At 42.9% G+C, this 12159-nt stretch overlaps 1 protein-coding gene and 1 long non-coding RNA gene across 2 annotated transcripts in view; one reads left to right on the top strand and one right to left on the bottom strand.

Moving 5' to 3' along the window:
* Positions 1 to 12159, top strand: part of TDRD9 (tudor domain containing 9) — a 2714501-nt gene that overhangs the window by 1970556 nt on the left and 731786 nt on the right. The window lies entirely within an intron of this gene.
* LOC146798921 (uncharacterized) overlaps positions 1 to 12159 on the bottom strand; it is a 405452-nt gene that overhangs the window by 270179 nt on the left and 123114 nt on the right. The window lies entirely within an intron of this gene.

The following is a 12159-nucleotide window of genomic DNA, read 5'->3' as shown; positions in this document are numbered from 1 at the left end:
ATCGGGGCCATCGTACAGAGTGCATTATTGTATCTATACAGGTTGTTTTATGCTAATTGGCATTTATCTGGTCTTTTTTTGCCCCTCACAGGTATATGTGCTGTTTGTAATTTATCAGCACTTTGCCCATATTACCGTGAATATTATATTGCGTTATTCCACAGATGGTAATATCATCCAACTTTCAATTGAGTCTTGATGGACGTACGATGTGACTCGAATTTTGGATGTACACTTCTACATACAGATGAGGTAGGCATAAGGGCATTTCAGGATTTATATGGTGCACACCCATTGTTGGATATGGTATATCACTTGGCTTACTATGTGACTTTGGTCCTATATGGGATCCTTTTTGTCCCATACAGATTGCCATCAATATTGTGTGGAGTTAATTCTATATGGTTACTACTGACCCCCTCTCGCCTACTGCGAATCGCAAATGGTAGGTTACCACCCTTTTATCTATGGATTCTTCAATATGGTGGCACATATTATTTCACTTGTGTCACTGGACACGGTTCTGTTAGTTTGCTGTTTACATGGTGTGAGGGTGCACTAAATGTTTCTGCTGTATTCATATTTATGCTGTATTCATGTTTAAAAGCTGAGGATGGGTCTGGAGGTCAAGTCGTATTTGGCTTTTATCTATACTCTTTTAGGTTATGCTATCTTATCATAGTGTGACCTGTTACGATGAGATCCATGGGATCATCACCTTAGTGATGGTACTGAGTGTCAATATAGGACCCAGTTTCAGATGGGTATCGGTGTGGATTATTAATAGACGACTTTATCTTTGGTGTCTCTTAATCATTTTTTTGTTTCTAACAACAACCCTCTATGTTGCTATTCTTTTTATTCATCATGATTCTTATTCCTTCTCCTCCGTTGCTCTATTTATTTTCTCATGTATCTATATTGTCGGGTTATCCAATCTCTTGTAGAGGTTGTGATTTATTTTGTTGATTAACAAATAACATAGTACACATTTCAGTCCTGTGGGGTGTGGTCTTTATCTTAATGTTATATGTACGCATCACAGTGTCTTTATCTATCGCCTGTATTGTGGTGTCTAGGGATTGTGTTTTCGTTTGATTTATATGTTTTTATTGTGTGTGTGTGTGTGTGTGTGTGTGTGTGTGTGTGTGTGTGTGTGTGTGTGTGTGTATATATATATTTTCACTGAAAAAACCATAGGTTTCAGGCACGTTATAGTTGGGTATTAGCATTTAAAAAACCTTAGAAATTCACTGAAAAAAACATAGGTTTCAGGGGCGTTATAGTTAGCTGGACTTTTCACTCGTACAAAACCATTGAAATTCCCCCGTTATAGTTAGTTCAGCTAACTATAACTCGCGCGCCCGCAATGCACTGCTGATGACATCACATATTACATCACTCATGACATGGTCTGTGACATCACTCATTACATCACTGATGACATCTCAAATGGCATCACTGATGACATCATCCAGCGAATGTGTGTTTTTCTGAAAATTACATATGTTTTATATATATATATATATATCTCAAGGTCGATGGAAGAATAAATGGGTATATAAGTGTCTAAATGGATGATTTGTTTTTGAAAAATTGATTGTATAACTGACTGATTAAGTGTATCTTGGTGAATACATGGCTTAGTGAGTAATGTTTAAATATGTAAATATCTCTCACTTTGTGTATAAGTGGCTGCATGGGTTGGTGAGTAGCTACATGAGTGTCTATATAGGTTATTAGTTGTTTTTTTGAGTATCAGTGTGAGTGTCTGAGTGTCTGTATGGTTCGATGGGGGGTATTACGTAGTGCATAGGTGCATGAATGAGTGACTCACTGTTTGAATGTGTTGAAGACAGCATGTGTGCAGGACTGTATGGGTGGATGAGTGTGTGCATGGGTGTGTTAGTGAGTGAATGACTGTCTCAATAGTGTCTTTATGAGTAACTACATATGTTTTAAACTAGTATATGTGACTATTGGTGTATATACGTGAGTATATGTGAGAGTGAGAGATTGAAAGAGTGCCTGTATGAATAAGTATGTGTTTCTATAAGTGATTGTTTAAAAGACTAAGTATGTGTAAGTTTCTGTAGAAGTAAGTGTGGTGGTATGTGTATAACTGTATATGCAAGTAAATGGATGTTTGATTCTTTATTAGCATGAGTGACTATGTGTGTGAGTAACTCCATGGATGAGTGGCGTTGTGTAACAGGATGTATAGGTGTATGAGTACATATGATGAGTGAGTACATGTATGAGTGACTGTATAGGACTGTTGGTGAATGAGTGTGTATGTGGATCTTAGAATTACTGAATAGGTTGTTGTAACTGGTATTGATATGTCCATTGTTTTGAAAATGTTAGTTTCTATTTTTGAATTTGTGTATCAAAGGTTATATTAGGGGGAGAGGAGGTCTGCCACTCTATCACAAGGATGATGTCATCAGTGATGTCATTTGAGATGTCATCAGTGATGTCATCAGTGATGTCACTGACCATGTCATGAGTGATGTAATATGTGACGTCATCAGCAGTGCATTGCGGGCGCGCGAGTTATAGTTAGCTGAACTACCTATAACGGGGGAATTTCAATGGTTTTGTATGAGTGAAAAGTTCAGCTAACTATAACGCCCCTGAAACCTATGGTTTTTTCAGTGAATTTCAAAGGTTTTTTAAATGCTGATTTCTAACTATGCCTACAGAGATAGGACATGTGAAGAAAGAAGAAAAAGAAATGCAGAAAGAAGCAACAGAAGTCCTTAAAGACGAAGAAAAGTGCAGGAAGAAGGATAACGTGCAGAAAGAACAAACAGAAGAACAGAAAGAAGTCTTGTTGCAAGATCATCCTGTACCCTCAACGTTTTCAGACGGATACTGGTGGTAACTGACTCTGACTAACCAGTCCTAGAGCCAGTGCTATGTTAAAAGACACTCAGAATACAGTGAAAACACCGACATACACTAGGGAACAATATCGTTGGGGTCCCTCTGTGATTAGCATGACCTCCTTTGTAAGCCCCTAGTATATAATAGGGCAGGGGATTAAAACTACCTCTTAAAACACGCCACAGGGCATGTTTGCACACGTCACCTCAGGCCCTGTCCCCTCCCTTCTCCACTGTGTAAACACGCCCTGTGGCCGTTTTAAGTTGGGAGATTAAGTCCCCTTAAATCCTGAGGGTCGCTAAGGGTCCAACTAGACCACTAGGTACCTCCAGTAAGCGCCACAGAGCTGCGTTGCAGGGAGGTGTAAAAAGGGGCACGGCCTGCACCACCTCTCTGCAACGCAGAGCAGTGGCGCTTACTGGAAGCACCTGGTGGGCTAGTTGGCCCCCAGGGTCCCTCAGGATTGAAAGGGAATTATTTCCCCAACTTAAAACACGCCTCAGGGCGTGTTTGCACACGTCACCTCAGGCCCCTTCCCCTCCCTTCACCACTGTGTCAACGTGCCCTGTGGCCGTCCTAAGTTGAGAGATTAAGTTCCCTTGAATCCTAAGGGTCCCTAGGGTCAAACTAGCCCAGTAGGTACCTCCAGTAAGCGCCACAGAGCTGCGTTGCATAGAGGTGTAAAAAGGGGCGTGGCCTCAGAACACCTGTCTGCAACGCAGCTCCCTGGCGCATACTGGAGATACCTGTTGGGCTAGTTGGCCCTCAGGGACCCTCAGTATTGAAAGGGAATTAATTCCCCAACTTACAACTGGCCAGGGGGTGCGTTTGCAGAGTGCTGCACGGAGGGGGCGTGGCCTCCGGCACGATGCCGGTCTTTTATTTATTTTATTTTTTTAAGAAGGAGGGCTGTGTGGCCACCCTTCTTTTTCTAATTTATTGGCCCTGGGGACCCCATCCCCCAGGGCCTGCACCCTAATTTTTTTTGTTGAAAAAAATTAATTTGGCCCTCCCAAGGCCTTAATCGGCCCCAGGGACTCCAAGTCCCGGGTTATGGCCTTTTTTATTTTTTTTATTCTTTAAGAGGGGGGCTGCGTTGCCCCCCTCCTCAGGCCACTTATGGCCCCGGGGATCCCATCCCCCGGGGCCTGCCTTTGTTTTTTATTATTTAAAAAAAATATATATTTATAGAAACACCTAGGACATGCTGGACAAACTGTATGTACCTGTTACCATGACGATTTGCGTGATATTCATTAAAAGGCGACTATGCATACAATGAATCCATGTGGAATGTATTTGCACCGCTAGTGAAGCTCTGACATGTCTGACGCCCTACGGTGCCTAATCCCGGCGCCGCCACCGGTGGGTACTCTCCAAGTAGACACCCTTGTCGTTTATTTATACAAACATGGGTAGCTATTGACTGGCACATTTAATACACACGCACACCAAGCCATTCAAAGAGGATTCGACAAAAATTTGACCAAACTATGCAAGAAACCCCCCTCACAGTTAATTAAACACACATCCACCGCCGGATGTGTAATACTTTTTATTTTACTCTCTGGAAAGGAGACAAACCTCACTTGAGAGTCACAGCGTGCTCCTGGCTGAGCCCAATGCTGTGTTACACCCACCAGTGCCCGCCGAGTGCCACACACCTATGTGTTGTATTCCACCAGCTAGTGCGTATGCTATGACACTCTCTAGACCATGTGCACTGTAACACCACCCGTGAATATGTCATGCCACACTTGCCTTCGCACGGGTTATGTTGCCCCATCTAACGTGCCTGACTCGATGCCTACGTTATAACGCACAGCGCTATGCCATACATATTACAATCTGGGATCCATATCTTTGTCTCAGTGCATATGCAACGTTACACTCCCCAGCACATATTTTATATTACAACTTTAGAGACTAGTTGGGTTACACAACACTGCCCTGTGCATATTACACTCCAAGGCGCATATCGCATAGCACGCGCTAGTGCCTGTGCTATCTCGCGCTCTTCAATGAATCTGTCATTGCGCACAATGTATTTCATATTATATTTCACGCCCCGGTTCATCTTTTTGGTGCATAGTTTATACCATATACTATATCTAGTTTTCATTTTCAATCGTGCTCTCAGGACTATGTTAGTAAGTAAAATTTTATTGTGTATGGTTAATCAAAACCTTTACAAAAGAGTAAAATTCAATAGAACGTATTCCATTTAAATAAATAATTAAGAAAGCATTTACAGAATGATGACTTTTTTTGTTTTTTGTTGGAGGAATAAAGTCCAACTTTCATTATCTATCTTCAAAGTCTATCTTCAAAGTCATTTATTCCAATAAGACTTTAGGTTTTTCCCAATAGGTCACCTCTTTTTTCATTTTTCAGCAGAAGGAGACTCGCTTTCTGAAAAAATCTAGTGGCCCTGCAAGCTGTCTGCAGCTGTTGGCTATTCAATACTAACATGGCTGCCGATCGACATGTTCTAATTTGGAAAAGGCGGAATGACTGTAGGAGATAATACCGTCTCAATTTACTCAAAAAGGGACAGATGCACAGAACATGAATCAAGGTTTATTCAGAGAGACCACAAAGCCTGCGCAGCGCTGTTGGCCATGTTTGCTGCCATGTCGGGATCTGATCTTTTGTGGTATAGGTTCCCAGCCGTAGTCTTAGTAGCATTTGTTGCGTAGATGGTGTTATGAAGTTAACTAGATATGGTTGCGGGTCGCATCTCTCATACGTGGCCAGTACCATCCAGCCGTGTTTTTTCTTTGCCAGTGCTGCTTTATCGGCCGTACAGGATTTCTGTTTAGCAGCTCCATTGGTTATTTTTTTGAGGGCCGCGAAGGTATGTTTGGAATTCCACATCTCTTGCATGTCTAAACTTTTCAATGCTTCTTTCAGTGTTGTTATCCAAGCCTTTTTTCCTTTTGTTTGATTGTTAATTTCAGACCAACAGTGACCCATCAGTGAGTCTTCTTGAGCTGCTCTTAGTTTCCAGCACGTTTTTATTATGGCGGCTTGTCTGGCTTGGTTCTGATTTAATAACCCAAATTCAAGGCGTACCTGCGCCTGAGATGCAAACTGCGGAATTTGGAAAAGATGTTTAAACAACACTGACTGTTGGAGGTTCAGGAAAGTAGCATCTTTGCCTCTATATAGGTCGGAGCCATACGTGAGGGAGGGTAAAAATTTGGCAGCAATCACTTTCAGCAGATATTCATTGGATGGACATTTTAGTTTAGTTTGTAGTATGTTTAAGGCGAACCGCAATTTGATTGCCTGGGCTTTTCTGTGCAGGGTGTGTTCTCTTAATGACCATATTGAGTCAACCAGTACTCCCAAATACTTGTAGGTGGAACTTTGTTCGATCTTATGTCCAGCGATATACCATCTGAATATTTGCTGCCCTGATTGAGACGCAAAGCAGACCACTTTCGTTTTTTTATAGTTAAATTGCAGCCCATGCGTACAGATGTATTTGTGCAGCCTTGTTATAGCACGTTGGAGACCCACCGGGGTCTGGCTGCAAAGGACTATATCATCAGCGTACTGCATACTCCTTATTTTGTGTTGGGCTAAATTTGGAGGGTCTGTTTGGATCTCAGAGATGCTCTTGTCAAGGTCCGCAGTAAAGATATTAAAAAGGGTAGGGGCCAATACACATCCCTGCTTGAGGCCAATGTAGGTGGGAATTTTTGGTGTTGTTCTGTCCCCATTTCCAAGTTTTATCTTAACCCAGGTAGATGTGTACAAATTTATAATGGCCCGTAGCAACTTCGGAGGTGTACCCCAGCTGGCCATCTTTTCCCATAGGATCTCCCTCGGTACTGTGTCAAATGCCGCTTTTAAATCGACAAAACAGGTGTACAGTTTTGTAGATTTGGCCTTTGCTTTGTCAACAAGAAGATTCAGCGCTGTCAGGTTACATAACGTGTTGGTTCCAGGCCTGAACCCTGTCTGGGTGATTGGAAGGATGTTGTTACTACTAACCCAGTCTTCCAATGCTTTCAGAAGATTAGATGCATATGCCTTGGCCTCAACATCTGTGAGCGCAATCAGTCTGTAATTCGCTGGATCGGAGCGCGCACCTGTTTTGAAGATTGGATGCAAAATGCTCCCTCTCCATGAAGAGGGAATACTTCCTGATTGAAATGCATGGTTGTACAATGGGGTAAGATATTCTGCCCAAAACGATTGGTCATATTTAAAGAGCCCATTTGGCAAGCCATTCGGACCCGGCGCGCCTTTTGACCTTAATTTTTTTTAAAACCATTTGAACTTGGCATTGTGTAATCCAGTTTACATCAAAAATGTTATCTTCTTCATGCTTTTCATTCAACAGATGGTTAAAGGGAAGATGATTCCTTTCATGCTCATGGGTCATTTGGGTTTGCTCTAGATGGTGGATCCAGTCTTCCTGTAATATATTTACGTTAAAATCGAGGCCTGCTCCATTGGCTACTTTGTTAATTTCTGCCCAAAATTTCCTGTTGTTATTGGATTTGCTGGCTTCTAATAATTCTAGACAGATTTCTGTTTGGTGTTGTTTCTTTGCGGTCCATACTTCTTTTTTGTATGTTTGCCTCAGAGTATGTATTTGCCTCTTAACGTCATCACCCCTCTTTGTATTTTTCCCTTTAAGTTTTCTGATTTCCTGATTGAAAAACCTTTTTTTGCTCCCTATTGCTCCCAAGTGCACTTTATGTATTTTAGAGGATTTTCTTTTGTTGGTCTGATTTTGTTGACCAAATTTATCCGTCAGAGTTGCAATCATTTTTTCCCAGTTATCCTGGTATGCTAATGGGGTTTTTTCGTCGTCTTCTGCCGACGTAGTTTTCACGTGATCCATGATTTCACCTACATTCTTTCCGTTCCAAACTAACCGGTTAAGATTGTAAAGGGTCGGTGTTACAGTCAGATCTTTGATTGCTGGGGCTCTTGAATGTTGTAATCCGATCTCTATTACTTGCACACTGTGATCACTCTCCAGTTTATGGATTATTCTATAGACGAGTACTATTTGTAGTACTTCAAAGTCCACCATGGTATAATCCAGAATGGATTGAGCCTTTTTATCCATTCTGGTTGAAGATGCCGGCTGGTCCTGCGGAAATCTACCATTCAAAGTAATCAGTCCAATTTCGGATAACATCTGTGCGCACATCTTGCCATATTTGTCTTTTTTTCGATGGTCTGTTATTATTGGAGTGATTGATTTCCCGTACAAGTTGTTTCGTTGGCTTTCATTAGCGGGATCTGTTTGTAGTAGAAACATGTTCAGGTCACCAGAAACCACCAAACCAACCTGAGGGTAAGTAGCTTGCAAGGATTTAAGAAGTGCTCTAAGAGTCAAAAATTCTCTCTAATTTGCTCTTTGATGCTGGATGTATATAGATATTGCATATGATCAGCGACCGACACGCTTGCAAATCCTGATGTTCTGAACTAGGGTCAAGGGGGAGAGAGATTTTAATACATTGGATCCATGTTTGTCCTGACTCAATTGACTGAAGTGACCAATGAATATTGGTATTCAGATAAATCGATAGACCTCCCGCTGCCCTACCCTTTCGACCTCTTTTGATGGCGTATTGTTGGATTTCTTTGAAGCCGTTAATGTGTTCCGGGAAGATAGACCAAGTCTCTTGGAATAATATAATGTCAAAATGTTTGAGGAAAGCTATTAGTTCAAGATCATTTGTTTTTCCTCCAAGCCCATTTATATTCCAAGAGCATACCTTCAGGTTCGGTTTTCATGCTTCATCCCTCTTGTTAACCATTGAACTTGCTGTTGGGCGTAAAACTTTCCGCGTCAAGCTAGTAACTCCTGACCAGCCTTGATGGATGATCCGTAAATTGGACCATCCTCCCTTACTACTATCCGAGCCACCAACTGCTCCCCGGAGTATTCCACTGTCGGACTTTGAATTTTCATTGGCCAGCGTGGATAACGGTCCTGGGTATCTTTCAGCTTCAACCGGTCTTATCTCGATTCCCCATTTTGCGAACTCTTCCCTATGTTGCCAAAAATCTTTAGCCTTCGAGGGATCCTTCCATGTTACCACTGTCATCTCTCTTCCATTTCCATTTGGAATTGTTTTGAATTCAATACTTTCGATATGTATGGTCTTCAGATGTTTTAATGTTTCGATTGAGTTTGCGAGTTTTATTATAACACTGCGTCTACCTACCCTTTTCACGGGCATTACAGTTTGCGATGGGGGGTGGAGGGTCAGGGGGTGTTTCTGCCAAGTGCTCCCTGAGTCACAGTCACAAAAGTCCTCTTCTTCCTGAATAAAAGTGAGATTATGCTGCATACTTGTTCATATTTTAAGTAGTTCGCACAGACACACATTTTAAAAACAATAAAGTTCCTAATACCCACCTTCTCTGAACAGTTAGCTTGCTGCCCCATCCACCTCCTCCCTATCCTCTGTTTTCTGAATCCATGGACTAGCCTCCTCCCTCCTGCCATACATGGTCTGATGTGCTGCCACTGCCCTCCATTTAGCATGATGTACCAGTCCACTCCTCCTGCCCTCCATTGTCCAATTCTATGGCCCATCATTGACCTCCTGTTAAGCCTCTGTGCTTAGCTTGCTGCCCCTATTCTCCTTCCCCCTGCCCTCCGATGTCTTTGTGCATGCCCCTGCTCCATCCTTTTTGCCCACCATGTTCCATGGACCTGCCACTCCTATCTACTCTGAGTGTTCTGTTGATCTGCCACTCCCCTCCCACCTGCCTAGCATTGTCAGATGACTGTAACCTGTCCCTGCCACCTCCACCCTGCCTGTCCACATGCCATGCCCCTATCCCCTTCCTCCTGTCCTCCATGGTCAATTTTACTGCCACACCCTTCTGCCCTCCCTGGTCTGTTGTGCTGCAACTGCTCCTCCTGCCTGCCCCGCGCGGTCTGTTGTGAGGCCCCTTCCCCTGAACTCTCTTGTCTGTGCCCAGGTCCTGACCCTCACTTCTATCCTCCATGGTCCTTTGTGCATGCCCCTGCACCCTCCTTCTTGCCCATCATAGCCATTTTGCTGCCACTAACCCTCCCGCTTGCTATGCATGGTCTTCTGTGCTGCCATGGCCCCTCCCACCTTCCCTGTGTGGTCAGCTAGCTGCCCCTGACCCCCTCCCACCTTCCCTCCATGGTCTGTGTGTATGCCATCATAGTCTCATTGTTGCTCTCCATGGTGTGTCTTGTTTCTAGTGCCCATCCTGCCTGACCTCCATGGTCATCTTGCTGCTCCTGCCCTGTCCCCTTGCCCCCAGCCCTCTGTTTCCATGTGCAGACCCCTATTCCCTCCCTCCTGGCTTGTCTGTTCCATTGTAATGCCCCTGAACCGTCCCTCCTGCCCGTTATGGTCTGTTATGCTGCAGCTTTCTCTCCTGTCTGTCCATTATGGTCAGCTAGCTACCATTGCCTTTTTCCCCTCTGTTCTCTGTTGTCCATGTGCATGGTCCTGTCCCCTCCCTATTGCTTTCTATGGATTGTTGTGCTGCATGCCCTGTGTGGTGTATTGTGCTGCTGCAAACCCTGATGCCTACCCTGTAGGGTCAGTTTGGTGCACCTCTCCATGTCCCTCCTGTCCTCTGTTATCCGAGTCCATGTCCCTACCCCAATTCCTCCTTCCTACCATGATCCAATGTACCATACTTGCAAACATTTTGAACTTGGTAAGAGGGAGATTTTGAAAAAAACTGGGGTATTGACTTTCCCCTTTGAGTTACATTGAAAAAGAGGAGATTGTAGACAGGAGACAGATCAAATAAAGCCCATTTGAGCTTAAAAACATTGGACGTTTCCTGGCTGAAACGGGTCTGTTGGTATGTATGGTTGTACTACCACTGCCTCTTCCTTCTGCCCACAATGGTCTATTATATTGCCACAGCCTCTCTTGCCAGTCCTGTATTGTTGGTTTGTTGCCCCTGCCCCCCTTTCCACTGCCCTCCATAGTCTGTTGTGCTGCCACTGCCCTTCCTGCCTGCCCAGTGTGGTCAAATTGTTGCCTCTGCACTCTCCTACCTGCCTTCAATTATTTTCAGAGTCCGTGCCCCTGGCCTCTGCCTCTCAACAGTATCCCAATGAACAACTAGATTGCTAACATTCTATATTTATTACAAAAGTGTGGAACGCCTGACGTCATCTTGATGTAATCAAAACCGTAATACCTAGAGCATTTCCTTTAGAAATTACATATATGAGAGGGTCTTATTTGCATCAAAATTATGGTTAGTGCTCTAAAAAACTTAAATGAGGACATATTTTCTGAGTTTTCAAATAGCGACAAAGAACTTTAAAATTATTTGTAATCTTTATGTTTTTTAATCCAGTTGACCACTTGATTAAATGTTGCACCTAGGGGAGAGGATGTGGTGTTACTTCCAGAGCTGCAGACTTTGCAACTGGGGAACCAGGTTGGAGTTTCTGCTTCAGCTCAACATTCTGTGATTCTGGTCAAATCACTTAATCTCCCCATGTCTACAACCAAAATGAATTTGATCTTGTGTGATGTAACCGATGCTCATGTAAAGCACTCCAATACTTGACAAGTCTGCACTATATAAAACTGCAAATACACAAAAAATAAGTGTTTTGCACACTTCTGTCATTGGGCTACATGTGAGCTACATCTGGGTGATATTTGTGCTGCATTTGGGCTCTTTTGTCTCTGGTGGCCATTTTGGGAGATTTATTTGTTATGAAGTTTCCTAATTTCCTCATTTACTGCAGTCTCCTCAGTAGGAAATGCTTTCAGTTTTTTTACTTTGATTCCATCAAGAAGGTATTCAGTTATGTCATACATTTCCCATAAATTCTGAATGTTAGCACTCTAGTTGCTCATTAGATCACTGTAGTAAAGCTACTGCTCACCAGGGAAGTCTGCTGCTGGTATTCAAAGTGCATGTTTCAGTCTGCATGTCAGAATTTTTTTATGAAATAGAAGAGGATTTGAGAAGTCAAAATGTACCCTAATTTTTCTTTCTGCAGCAGTAATCATAATTTCTATGGCAAAATGAACCCCCTCATTTTGTTCCTTTGTAAATTAATGTTTTAAGTGTTACCACTTTATTCCAATCAGGGTGGCTTCAGGTGTGCCATACTTTTGTCATCAGTAAGACTGTTAGCGCTCTAGTTGTTCGTTAGAACACTCTGGGACATTCTGTCATTGAGCTATACTTGGGCTACATCTGGGTGATATTCGGGCTACATTTGGGCTCTTTTGTCTCTGGTGGCCATCTTGGGAGATTTATTTT

The sequence above is a fragment of the Triturus cristatus genome, chromosome 9 (assembly GCF_964204655.1).
Source record: "Triturus cristatus chromosome 9, aTriCri1.1, whole genome shotgun sequence".
NCBI classification, from domain to species: domain Eukaryota; kingdom Metazoa; phylum Chordata; class Amphibia; order Caudata; family Salamandridae; genus Triturus; species Triturus cristatus.
This window is presented reverse-complemented; position numbering and strand designations above follow the sequence as displayed.